Genomic DNA, 13,763 nt, shown 5'->3' on the forward strand with positions numbered 1-13,763 from the left:
GTCTGTCCTGTTGGTGAGACAGGAGATATCCGGGGAACTTGGTGGGGTGTCTGGGACATAGTCATGCTCACAGAATCATACCTCACAGACAATGTCAGGCTGTTGCTTGACGAATCTGTGTATTTAAATTCACTGTTTCCTGCCAGCTGTCCCATTCTAGAAACATGGCCTTATATTCGCCCCAATGTACTCAGATTTGATTTTGCAAACTGGGCTTGGAGCTTTACCAAAATGTTTCTAAAAATCCAAATGTTTTACATCCATTGCTTCTCTTTCATTTGTCTCTCAGTCTGTTTCACAAACATAATTCCCATTTCATAAATCTATTTTAGTGTTGTCTATGACCATTACTTCCTTTCCCAATAATTTCCCGTAAACTATTCACTTATTATGTTCTATGTTCCATGTACTATACTATTTTTCCACACCAGACTTGATTTTCCTAGTATTGTTAGAAAGTTCTGTGAAGACAGAACTGAAGTAGTGACTTCATACTTCTGCCATTTCCCTGTTCCCCATTCTCTATTCTCTGGTCTCAAACTGTAAGGAAGCTGCACGTGTTTTCTCATATTTATCACATTGCCATAATTTGACAAGCTATTACAGTTCCCTCTTATAACCCTTGTGAATATACTCTTCAGAAACTCATCAATTCATGCCTTAAGCTGCTCAATGATTGACCTTCCACACCATACACTCACAGGAGCATAGAATCTGTGCCAACAGAAATACAACACGATCTATCTTAGTCCCATTTTCCTGCACCAGGCCCATAGCCTGTAATGTTATGACATTTCCAATTGCTCGTCCAAATAATTTTTAACGGTTGTGAGGTTACCCGTGATAATTCCCCTCTCAGGAAGTACATCTCTGACGCCAACATCCTCTGGGTGAAAAACAACTATTGTGAAATCCTCTCTAAATCTCAAAACCTTCATTTTAAAGTGTGCTCCCTTTTTCTTTACTCTCTGGCTAAAAGGAACAGCTGCTGTCCATCTCCTCTCTCCATGCTCCTCATAACCTTATCCTTCTGAATCACGTCCCCCCCAGCCTCCTCTGCTCCAATGGAAACAACCCGAGCTTATCCAGCCTCTCTTCATAGCTGATATGCTCCATCCCAGGGAACATCCTTTTGAATCTCCTCTGTACCCCCTCCAGTACAATCACGTCCTTCCTGTAATGTAGCTCTCAGAATTACACACAGTACACCATATTGGCCTAACCAAAGCCCTGCAAAGCTCTTATAATCTACGCCCCGATTAATAAATGCCACACCCAAGGTCTACTTCTTAACTAACCCATTACCCTGTCCAGTTACATTCAGGGATGAATGGAGAAGCAATTTCTGAGCTTCCTAGTGTGCTGTGATGTATTGAGTACTCCCCTGTCTGTTCCTTCTTCCAAAGTGCATCATCTCATACTTATCAGGGTTACATTCCAACTGCAATTGATCTGTTCATCTGACCAATGCATCTGTATCTTTCTGTAACATAAGACCTTCCTCCTCAATGCAAACACAAACTTACTTATCACAACCCCCACACCCTCCACCCACTCCCCACCATTCAAATCTGCACAATTTATGAAATCTACAAATAATAAGGGACGCAGCACTGATGTCTGTCGTACGCCAGGGGACACTGGTCTCCAGTCACACATACAGCCTTCTCCCACCAACCTCTGTCTCTTGCCACAAGACAATTTTCGTTGTAACTTGTTAAGTTATCATTGATTCCATGATATTTTAATTTATTCTTCACTTTCCCATGTGGAGATTTGTCAATGTCCTTGATGCAAAACTAAATAAGCGACCTCCTCAAACTAATTCAAATTCGTTAGTTTTGATGTTCCTCTGATAAAGTTATGATGATTAGACCTGATCAAACCCTGCTACTCTGATTGGAGTTCAATTTTCTCCTTCCCTATTTTCTCCAGTAGTTTTCCTAACAGTGATCTAATACTTGCTTATTTATAGTTCCCTGGTCTATCTCTCCCACCCTTACTGTGAAGTGGAATCACATTAGCTGTTCTCCAGTACGCTGGCACCTCGCCTATGGTCATATTCTAATTAAAATTTTCAGTCAGGATCTTTCCTCCCTTGTTTCCAACAGCAGTCTGTGATACAACTCATTTCGACCTAGCAATCAGTCCAATTTTCTACCAGCCAAAGCCTCAACTTCCTGCTAGCATTTTACATCAATCTGCTCAAGAGCTTCCCAATCCATCTCCTCGAATCCTGTCCCTGCATCCTTCTTCTGCCAAGTAAAACAGTTGTGAAGTTCTCATGTCACAATCTCTCAATATTCTCCAGCTTCACCCACAGATTTCCCCTTGGTTTCTGATAGACACTAACTGTTCACTGATTATTCTGCTCTACTTGTTGTCCGTGTAGAATATCATGGGATTCTCCCTAATTGCGCCTCCGTGCACTTCTCCATGTCCCTCTGTTATTCAGTCCCCTCTACGTTTCTCAGATTCTAAGATTCACTACGATCACCTCTCATTATTTGAAATTCGAAATCACAGGCTGCGTTTCCCAATCAGACTTTATTCCAATTACATTCACGTGAATGTAAACCTAACTTTTACTTTCCCATTTACATATGTTCTTCCCAATGCCATTTGCTTCAACTTTTCTTATGATGTTAAAAATGCACCTGAATATTCAACTATACGTTGTCCATTGGTTCCTCATTGCTGATGTCTACAAGAATCATCTTCATACCATTCCAAAAGAAATGTTTGCCACTGATGGCTTTCCTTTCATCGATGCTTTATCATACTCCCCGGTTTTGCCATTATCTTCTATATATCTAGTGGCATGTTCTTTGTAATAGAGTCCAACAGACACCCGACTGCAGATGACAAGTTACCTGGTCTGTAGTATTCCACAATTCTCCATCTTCATCCTGACTTAAACTGGCGGATAATATTTATAACGGTCCCTTATCCCTATTGGCTATCTGCCTTTCGGGAATGTGTCGGAAAATAACGTGAAAATCCATAATGCAATCAACAATACTATTGCTGCTTCTACTGAAATGTTTGTATGAAGTAAATCTGGTCTATCAGATTTATCAATACTCAATCCAGCTGTCTTTTCAAATACTTCCTCAACACCAACAAGAATGATCTTACTGTTTACTTACACAAGTCCTATGGTCACTTGGTATTTCTGGGAGAATTTCTGGATATTCTTCCTTGAAGAAAGACACAAAGAAACTTTTCTTTTTCATGTAATGTCTCTGCTCCTACAATAAATTACCCTGTCCGCAAATTCACTGTTCCAAGTTTGATCTTGTTTTTATTTTTGTTTCATACATTGATAGAAGCTTTTTTTTAGCAGTCTTTATGTTGATTTTTTGTTTGCATGCTTTTTTTCTTTATGATTTTTTTCTCTTTTTTTTGTCCTCCTTTGCTGCGTCATACGCTTCTCTTGAATCCATTGGTTTACTACAATACTTGGCATTTTTCTAAGCTGCTTCCTTTGATATAATAGGTAGATGGGAGGCGGGGGTAATGTGAAAGTGGTAGGTCGGAGAGGAGGGTGGAGTGGAGAAGTGGGAAGGAAGATGGACATATAGGAACATTCACGAGGGCGGTACCTAGTTGGAATGTTGGACTGGGGTAAGGTGGGAGGAGGGGAAATGGGGAAACTGGTGAAATCCACATTGATCCCCTGTAGTTGGAGAGTACCATGGCAGAGAATGAGGCGTTATTCGTCCATTACTCAGGTGGTTAGGGTTTGGCAATGCAAGAGGCCCAGGACCTGCATGTTCTTTGTGGAGTGGGAGGGGGGTTAAATTGTTCAGCCACAAGGCGGTGAAGTTGGCCAGTGTGGCTGTACCAGAAATGGTCTATGAAACGATCCACAAGTTGATGTCCTGTCCCGCCACTGTAGAGAAGACCATATCGGGCTTAACGGATGCAGTAGATGAGGCGTTCTGTCTCCCTTCATCACCTATTACTTTCAAACCGCCACATCTCCTTTACATTTATCTCTCAGCCCCCCTTGGCCCACAAGCCTCATTCTTGATGAAAGGCTTATGCCTGAAACACCGATTCTCATGCTACTAATATGCTGTCTGACCGGCTGTGCTTTTTTTCTAGATTAGATTAGATTAGATTACTTACAGGGTGGAAACAGGCCCTTCGGCCCAACAAGTCCACACTGACCCGCCGAAGCGCAACCCACCCATACCCCTACCCCTACCCCTACATTTACCCCTTTAACCTAACACTATGGGCAATTTAGCGTGGCCAATTCACCTGACCCTGCACATCTTTGTGACTGTGGGAGGAAACCGGAGCACCCGGAGGAAACCCACGCAGACACGGGGAGAACGTGCAAACTCCACACAGTCAGTCGCCTGAGTCGGGAATTGAACCCGGGTCTCTGGCGCTCTGAGGCAGCAGTGCTAACCACTGTGCCACCGTGCCGCACCACAGGCTTTGACTCTGATGTCCAGAATCTGCAGTCTCCACTTTCTCCGAACACCTTCATGGCTTGCATGATGCAGATTTATAACGGTTACATCAAATTAAACAACAACTGTCGTGTACTCAAACATCAGAAAACTAATAGAGGCAGATTCGTGGTTCATTGTCTCGCACTGCTGTCTCACAACAACAGGGACCCCTATTTGATTCCAGCGTTGGTTGACTGTCTGTGTGGAGTTTACACATTCTCACCGCGTGTGTGTGGTTTTCCTCTGGGTTCTCCGGTTTCCTCCCACAGGCCAAAGATGTGCAGGTCAAGTGAATTGGGCGCATTAAACTGCCCATAGCATTAATCAGAGGGAAATCGGTCTGAGTGGGTAACTCTTTGGAGGGTTGATGTGGACTTGCTGGCCCGAAGGGCCTGTTTCCACACTGTAAGGAATCTAATCTCAAATAAAAAAGTTGAGGTCATTGTTTCCAAAAGGTCATTTACAGCAAAGTTTTCAATTAGCTCTTCTTATATCCAACACCAATTACTAAATAACCTGATGTCGACCTCTCTGCTCGAAATAATGTTAATGCAAGCCATCTCACGTATGAAAATGATATCCATTTTCCCAGCATTAGCATTCCGTTGTGTTAACACAGCTTAGATATTATTTAAACGTTACATTAATACTGTAGTACCCACAAACGTGCATATCCCAATTCTTGCCAACGTTTGTATTGCAGCTTTCGCTTTGATATATAACTCCCATCAATGTTTGCTTCGCATTGCTCTTTCTGAGTTCCGCCTTACATGACTCAGTGGAATCTCACTGAAGTTGGTTCAGAGGAGATAAATGGTAGAAATCACATCACTTATGCTCTTCTCAAGATTTATTGTGAGATTTTCTTCAGACCTCCAGTTATGCTGGTGGAGTAGAGAAGGACAAAGATCTTTCAACCATGCTGTGTATCCCTCCAGACAGCGGAGACTGCTCTAACCTGGGCGGGAACCTTACAACTGGCTGGTGAAGCGTTGCTGCTGCTGTACAGGATCTTAATGAGATCACATCTGGAGTAGTGTGTGCAGACTTAATCTCCTCACTGAGGAAAGGATATTGTTACACTGGAAGCAGTTCTGAGATGGTTTCCTCAACTGATTCATGGAATGAGGCTGTTAGTTTATAATGAAAGGATGGTCAGGTTGATCTGATACACATTGGACTTTACAAGAATGAAAGATGGTCTTATTTCAGCATAGGTGACCAGAAGGAGTAATCAACAGAAACCAATTCCACACATAATGGAGAAATCCATGCCATTCTCCAGCCTGTTACATCGGAACATCAGAAGGATATTCAGGCCTTGTTACATCAGAACAGGACGAGGCAATTCAGCCCCTGGAGCCTGATGTGCAGTTACAGGAAGAGACCAATCAGCCCCTTGAGCCTATAACACTGACCCCAGAGTAGGCGTTAACGGACCAGAATCCTATTACACATCAACACGATCAGTCCATTCAGCCTCCTCAAATCTGTTACACAAGAACTGCAAGAGACCACCCAGTGACTGGAGGTTGTTACACTGGGATAACAGGAGGCCATTCAGCCCCACTGAGCTTATTGCAAATGAATTGGATAAGGATACAAACTATCTGAGACATTTTTATGAGAAAGGAGGAGGCAATTCAAACACGTTTCTGTTGTAAGGGAACAGGAGGAGACCAATTCGAGGAGACTGTTCAGTTTCTTCAGCCTGTTATGGAGGAATATGAGAAGACCCATCCTGCACTCGAGCTGTTACATAGCAACAGGAAGATTCCATGATCGCCCAACCCTCTAACACATCATCGGGAGGAGGTCATTCTGGCCTAGGAGACGACAACTTGGGAACACCAGAAAGACGTCAGTCCATCGACTTTGTACACCAGCAGGTTGACGAGTCCATTCATCCACACATGCCTCTTACACAGCAATTGGAGCTGTTCTCTAAAAGCCTTATGCCTGTTAAACAGGCATTCAAAGAAAACGTAAAGGTTTTCGAAAGGGAAGAACTTTTAATAATGGTATGCATTAGAGAGTAACGTTTAACAATACACTATAGCAATTTAAGGCAAATTTTTAGAATCCATTGTTCAGAACATTTGCAAAGTTAAACCCCACTCCGTCAGAGTCAACATAGCTTTCCGAAGGCTAAATTGTATTTGAATGGTTTGCTTGAGTTATTTAAAGGTGTTACAAACAGGGTGGATAGCGGGCATCCTAGAGATAGACAATATCTGGTCTTCCAGAAGGGATTCAATATATCGCTTCTCCAAAGAGTAAGCAGTAAGATCAGAAAGCACGGATTTAGGAGTAATTTATTAGCTTGCATGGAGGATTGGTGAACCAACAAAATGCAGTCAGATGGAATAAATGTGTCATTTTTCTTTGATAAATGTACCTTCTGGGGTGCCACACATTTCAGTACTCATGCCTTAGCTATTTGTCATCAACATTATTACTCGGTTGATAGGATAGAAAATACTATAATCAATTCTTCAGATGACACTAACATCGGTGGGAAATTACTTCGGAATGAAGATGTAAGAGGTTTAATAGTGAATCTGGATAGATTGGGTGAATGGGCTAACATTTGGTAATGAAAATTAAAGTGGATAACTATGAGATTATTCAGTTTGGCCAGTGAAATAGAAAGGCAAATTATTATCTAAATGGAGAGAAACGTCAAAGTGCTCAGGTGCAGAGCGGTCAAAGTGTTCATGTGCATTTCCCAGAGAACCTGCATGCAGGTACAGCAAGTAATGGGGAAGGCAAGCGTAGTTTCAGTTTTTATTTGTAAAAGGATGGAGTAGAAAGGTGGGGGTGTTGCTGAAGCTGTGCAAGACATTATTGACGCTGCAACTGGAGTTCAGTTTGGGTGCCCTGACTTGCGGAATGATGCATTTGCATTGTAGGTAATTCAGAAGAGGTTCATTAGATTGATTCCAGAGATGAGGGGTTTGTCTTATGAAGAGAGTTTGAGCAGTTCAGGTCTATAGTCTCATATTTATAATAATGAAAGGAGATCTCATTGACGTCTGTGAAATGCTAAAAGTAATTGACAGTGCAGATGTGGAGTGGATATTTTTTCATGTGCAGCAATCTACAAAAACAGACCAGAGTTTCAGAATGGAGATCGGCAGAAAAGTGGGACAGAGGCCGCGATGACATCAGCCATGATTGTATTCAGTGATGGAGCAGACTGGAGCGGCTGAATTACTGACCGAAGATCCTTGTTCTTATTTAGCCCTTTGAATGTGTTAAACAGGAATGGGGGAGGACTGGTTATCAGACAGGAAGCAGGCACTCCGGATAAATCAGTCTGAATCAGTTTGACAGAACGTCACCAGTGCAATCACACAATGACCAGTGCTTGGTCCTCAACTATTTGTAATCTTTATCAATGATCAGGAGTAAGGAACATATGTAATATAACTACATTTGGTGATGACTCTGTGATAAGCAAGACATTAAATTATCAAGAAAGGCAGTTGGAATATAACATGATATGATCCGTCATTACATTTACAGGAAGAATGTAAGGGAGTATGTTACTGAAATGGAGAAATATTACAGAGCTTAGTAATACTGTGTATTGGGGAGTTCACTCAGACCAGTTCAGACATTCGAGGTTTTGCTCCATCTCCCTGATGGTCTGCTCCGTGATATTCCCAGTGGCACAATTGCTCTCAGTACATACCGGATATTTTGATGTTGTTGATTGGCAGTGGGGACAGTGTTTTGAAACGTGTAGCAAGGGGACGGCCTTTAAGATAAAATCATTTCATTCTACATGGAGACCAATGATGAAGAGATGGTCTGACTGCTTCTGAATGAAGAGGCTGTGGCTGCTGCAAGGACGGCGGGTATTCACCAACATTATGTACTGTGCATGGGTGCACTGTAACATTAATGGAGTGAGATGTCCTTCAGTTGCCTTCCATAACCTCAATGATATGGAGACCCGCAGAGCCATGTACATAATTGGGAATCCCGCTTTACTGGGAAAACAAAGATACACTCGGCAGTTCGCTGCTGACAGAGGAAACATTGTATTCAGCTCATCCACCATACATATCCTCCGATTCTGAATGATGACATTGATGTCGACATACTGGGAAATGATGGGTATGCCACCCAGTCCTGCCTGGAAAGTTCCAGATCATAGATGTTGACTGAAATAAAGACTGGTAGCACCGTCCTCCCCTGGTGTGAAGCTGTGAGCCATGGTTTAGGTGGTGACACTGCTGTGTGACCAGCTCCTTGTTCAATCAGCATCCTCTCACACTCTGTTCCTGGGTTAATTGTAGCTTGCGAAGCTGGTCTTGGAAAACCCGGGGTGGAAACAGCAGATCCATTTCCCCATATACACACACTTCATGGTTTCAGAGCATCCCCTTTCTGCAGCCTCTGCTCCATTTAGTGTTCATGTTGCAGACCCAAATGTTGTAACTACAGTCCCCATGTTCCATCCAGAGTCGGATCATCAAATCCTCAGGTGTCCCTGAATGTGTGAGGCAGCTCTCAGCACAACCTCCAACACAACCTCCAGAAAACCATCCCCAGCCCCTCCACTAACGTTTCAATAACAGGAGAGTGTCAGAAGCCCCTGAGCTACGAGAGTTATGCATCAGAAGAGACCCCCATAAAATATTTTAAGAAAGTTACCCAAACGTTGCCTTATTGTAACCGTAGGTATGAATTGTGAAGCAAAATATAATCTCTTCAAACGCTTTAGTTAAAATACAATCAAAGAAAAGAGCAATGTGCGAAAGTTTATATGTTGGAACACGTATACAAACAATAGATGTCGTACCTTCCTGGTACACAACGCTTGGCACAAAGATAAACTCAAATACAGATTCTTACATGCAGTTTTCGAATCCAGAAAGATACAATATTAGAAGAGATCTCAGAGAGATTAGGAGCTAGGGGTCGTGTATTGAAGCTTCCAGCCCTTCTGGGATTCCGAACAGCTTCTGAATGCTGCAGCTAAAAACAGAACGAGCAAACCTGGTCTGTGAGAGCAGGCCGCTGCCCTTCCATTGTTCCCACCGTTTTAATAAAACGTAAAAGCCTCCTCAGTTATTTACTCCAGCCGGTTTTCTGTGGGCAGTTCGGAACCTCTGCCTTTAAGACCTCTCTTCAAAAACAACCCAGGAGAACATAACCTTTACAAAGTGATAGCATCGTCACAACTCCCCCTTTGAAAAAAAAGAGCAATCAATATGGAAAGTCCTTATTTTAAAGTCCTTATTCTTAATGTTGCAGTAGACTACAATACACATTTCTTTAATTAACACTAAGTATGCAAACATTCTCAACTCCATTTTATTTCAGTCAGTTTACTCCGGCCACAGAATGCCTCTGTCTTTCTTCATCCAAGTCTTGACAACTTATTTGAAGTGTGTCTACTTCACCGCCTGGAGCATCTGAGCTAAAGCAGGTGTCATGGGTTGATAACTGGGACTTCAATGTTGTAGCCATTTCAGAGACATGAATGGAGCACTGAAAGGAATGGTTGTTCCTGGCATCTCAGTTTCGAGTTTTCAGTAAGAACAGGAAAGTCGTTACAGAGGGGGAGATATGACGTTATTCGTCAAAGACAGTACTATGGTAGCAGAAAGGATATTTGGTGTGGATTCTACTGAATCTGCTGAACTAGAATGGGCTGAAATTATAGTCAGGAAAGTAGAGGTCACCACCAAAATGTTCTAGAGATATGGAGGAAAAGATTGCAAAGATGATTCTGGATAGGAACGAAAGTAACAGGGTAGTTGTAGTGGGGAACTTTAAAAGAAAAAGTGGGCGGCACGGTGGCACAGTGGTTAGCACTGCTGCCTCACAGCGCCTGAGACCCGGGTTCACTTCCCGCCTCAGGCGACTGACTGTGTGGAGTTTGCACGTTCTCCCCGTGTCTGCGTGGGTTTCCTCCGGGTGCTCCGGTTTCCTCCCACAGTCACAAAGATGTGCAGGGTCAGGTGAATTGGCCATGCTAAATTGCCCGTAGTGTTAGGTAACGGGTAAATGTAGGGGTATGGGTGGGTTTCGCTTCGGCGGGTCGGTGTGGGCTTGTTGGGCCGAAGGGCCTGTTTCCACACTGTAATGTAATCTAATCTAAAACTTGGCAGCAAGCACAGTTTCTCGTCCTTTCAGCTGTATAACTTCCAAATTGAATTGTAACAATAATAACCTCTATCTAAATAGCCCGGAAGTTTTCTCCCTAAATTTCTCCAAAAGCGTTTACGAGATATGATCGTATGTAGATTTGTCTCAGGCACGTTATTTACAAGTTACATGCTGAAATGTTGTAACGCTAACACCAAGCTCAAGGCCCAATTGTGAAATATTTCTCTTGATGGTTTCACCGGACAGTCCAACCACACATTACATAATGGAGCAAATCTCATCTCTCCAATAGTCCTTCTCAATGACACTTCTCCTCATGTCTCAGCTTACAAGATTTACATGCTTCTGTACCTTCGAGGAGAAAATGAGGACTGCAGATGCTGGAGATCAGAGCTGAAAATGTGTTGCTGGAAAAGCGCAGCAGGTCAGGCAGCATCCAAGTAGCAGGAGAATCGATGTTTCGGGCATGAAGAAGGGCTCATGCCCCGAAACGTCAATTCTGCTGCTCCTTGGATGCTGCCTGACCTGCTGCGCTTTTCCAGCAACACATTTTCATGCTTCTGTACCTCTCAACGCTGAAACTCCTTTACCTGCTACTCCTGGCCTAGGCCAATAAACCTTACTCTCCTATGTATATATTTTAAGATCTCGCACATTCTTCTCCATCCCTCACAGAAGCCAAACTTTGATTTATGGACCAATTGCGAATCATTAGCCATTTCAGCTTCTAATCACGCCATTTTACCTCTCTGCTCTTGCACACGAGTTCTCACGACTACAGGAAGTGAATGTTTGAACTCCTCCAAAGTAAGAATCTCTCTAAGAGTGTAATAGGTTGCTTTGTTTTTAATACCCCTTATGCACCTTTCAAAATTACTTTGTTTGATTCTTTCAAACTCAATGTACATTTTACCAGGCATGCCTTTTTAGATTCCTGAAACACTGTCTGTAGGCTTCCAGCACAAGCTCATATGCACTTCAAATGGCTTTCTTCACCCCCTCATACTGGCCAGATACCTCTTCCTATAGGGATGCAAATACCTGACTCCTTATACCTACCAGCCTTGTTTGGCTCAACTAAATCCACTTGATCAGTGGCCACTGCATCCGTTTAGCCATTTTCTCAAATCAAATTAAAAAGGCTTCTGCATTCTTCTCATCAAATTTAGACAATGCCTGGATGTATTTAAACAGATCCCCATCAGACCTTTGGCTACGATAGAGTTGCTCATCCTCACTATCGTCCTCATTCAGCCTACCGTCTAACTTCATCTCCACCCGGATAAGTCGACTTTCCTACTTGCTAACATTTGAAGTTGAAACTCTCTCTCTTCCTGCTTTTCTTCTTTATTTTTCTGTATTTCTTGTCCTTATCCTTTCCTTTTAATTTTACTTAAAATCAAATTTCAAATTGTTTCAATTCCTTTTTGTGTTCAAACTGCCTCATCTGCAATTAAATTCCAGCCATTTCCAAAGGTTCTGATGGGTTCCACCAAAATTCAAATGCCAATCTATAGCTGTAATTATCGCATTTCCTCACAGACAAACACAAATCCAACTCCAGCTTGTCTGCCAATTCTAAAAACTATGCCTTGCTCACCTTTTGTAAAATCTCCAACTTCACTTTTTCCATACCCAGAGAACTCTTAGAGGCAGAAAGAACCATTGCTGCACTAAGCACTGTTCAGACTAACCGAATTCAACACTCGGAACAAAAGGTACAAACAACTACCAAACGCTGCCTTGGAGCCCAACAATCTGTCTGTGCACATGCTCACCTCCCCACGTGGGTTTCCTCTGGGTGCTCAGGTTTCCTCCCACAACCTAAAAATGTGCAGGTTAAGTGAATTGAACATGTTAAATTGTCCATACTGTTCAGGGATTTTTATGTTAGGTACATTAGTCAGGGCTAAGTATGGAAGGATAGGATAAGGGAATGGGTCTTGGTGGGTTACTCTTCGGTGGATTGGTGTGGAATTGTTTGGCCAAATGGCCTGTTTCCACACTGTAGGGATTCTGAACCTGAACCCAATTTGGACTTATCGTATTCGAAACGGACAAGAGTCCCCACTTTGCTGTGGACAAGACCATACTGCCTTAAATGCTTTAAGATGGCAGCCTGGATGCCAACTTTGTCTTATAGTAAAGGTGGATGTGAAATGACTTTTCCAGGTGTGATGCAGCTGGTCAAACAACTCAACTTAAAGCAAAACACAATTATTTAATCACTCTAATAAATATACATGCAAAAAGAAAAGATGCGTAGAATAACTTAACTACTGGAAATCTTAACATAGTAATAGACATAGTACCTTCCACTAATGAACTGTTCCAATGTACGAGCATGCCGTAAGCTCGTCCCTTGGCAAAAAGACACATCTAAGGCCAGTCAGTTATGCATGCAGTTCTCCAATCCAGGAGGGAACAGCATCAAGACAGATTTCAGAGAGAATAGCAGTTCGGGGTCATTTACTGGAGCATCCAACCCTTCTACCACCCCAGGCACCTGGTGATTGTTACAGCTCAGAAAACCTGGAAAGTCTGTTCTGTGCGAACTGACCATTGTTATCACTATTTATAAAACAAACTAAAAGCCTCCTAAGTGATTTACTTCAGCCGTTGGGTTTACGTAGTTCGGCCTTTAAGATCTCTTTTTAAAAGAAAGGAGCAAATAATCTTTTCTAAGTGACAGCATTGTCAGAGATGTTAGGTACCTGGTCCTTCACAATAATACTCAAGGGGCTTCCTCGTGTTTCTGACCACACGGTCAGCTCAAATGGACAAACACAGAAGCCAGACGTTCAGTGGCTAGGCACAGATCAAGTTTAAAAGATTTGAGTCAAAGCTGCTGAAAACCCCTATCCAACATGGAGCAGCACATGACACACACCGGGAAGTGAACAACAGCCCGACAACTTGACCCCCCCCCCCCCCGGAACATGGAGCACCACATACGACACACCGGGAAGGGAACAAAAGCCCAACACACCCACCCACTCCCGAACATGGAGCACCATATGGGACACACTGGGAATTGAACAACAGTCCGACACACACTCCCCCGAACATGGAACACCACATGGATCACACCGGGAAGTGAACAACAGCCCGACAAACACCACCCTCCCCCGGCCATGGAACACCACATGGGACACACTGGGAAGTGAA

This window comes from Chiloscyllium plagiosum, unplaced genomic scaffold, assembly GCF_037043375.1.
Source record: "Chiloscyllium plagiosum isolate Xiang-an unplaced genomic scaffold, Cpla_swu_hap1 HiC_scaffold_14, whole genome shotgun sequence".
Taxonomy (NCBI): domain Eukaryota; kingdom Metazoa; phylum Chordata; class Chondrichthyes; order Orectolobiformes; family Hemiscylliidae; genus Chiloscyllium; species Chiloscyllium plagiosum.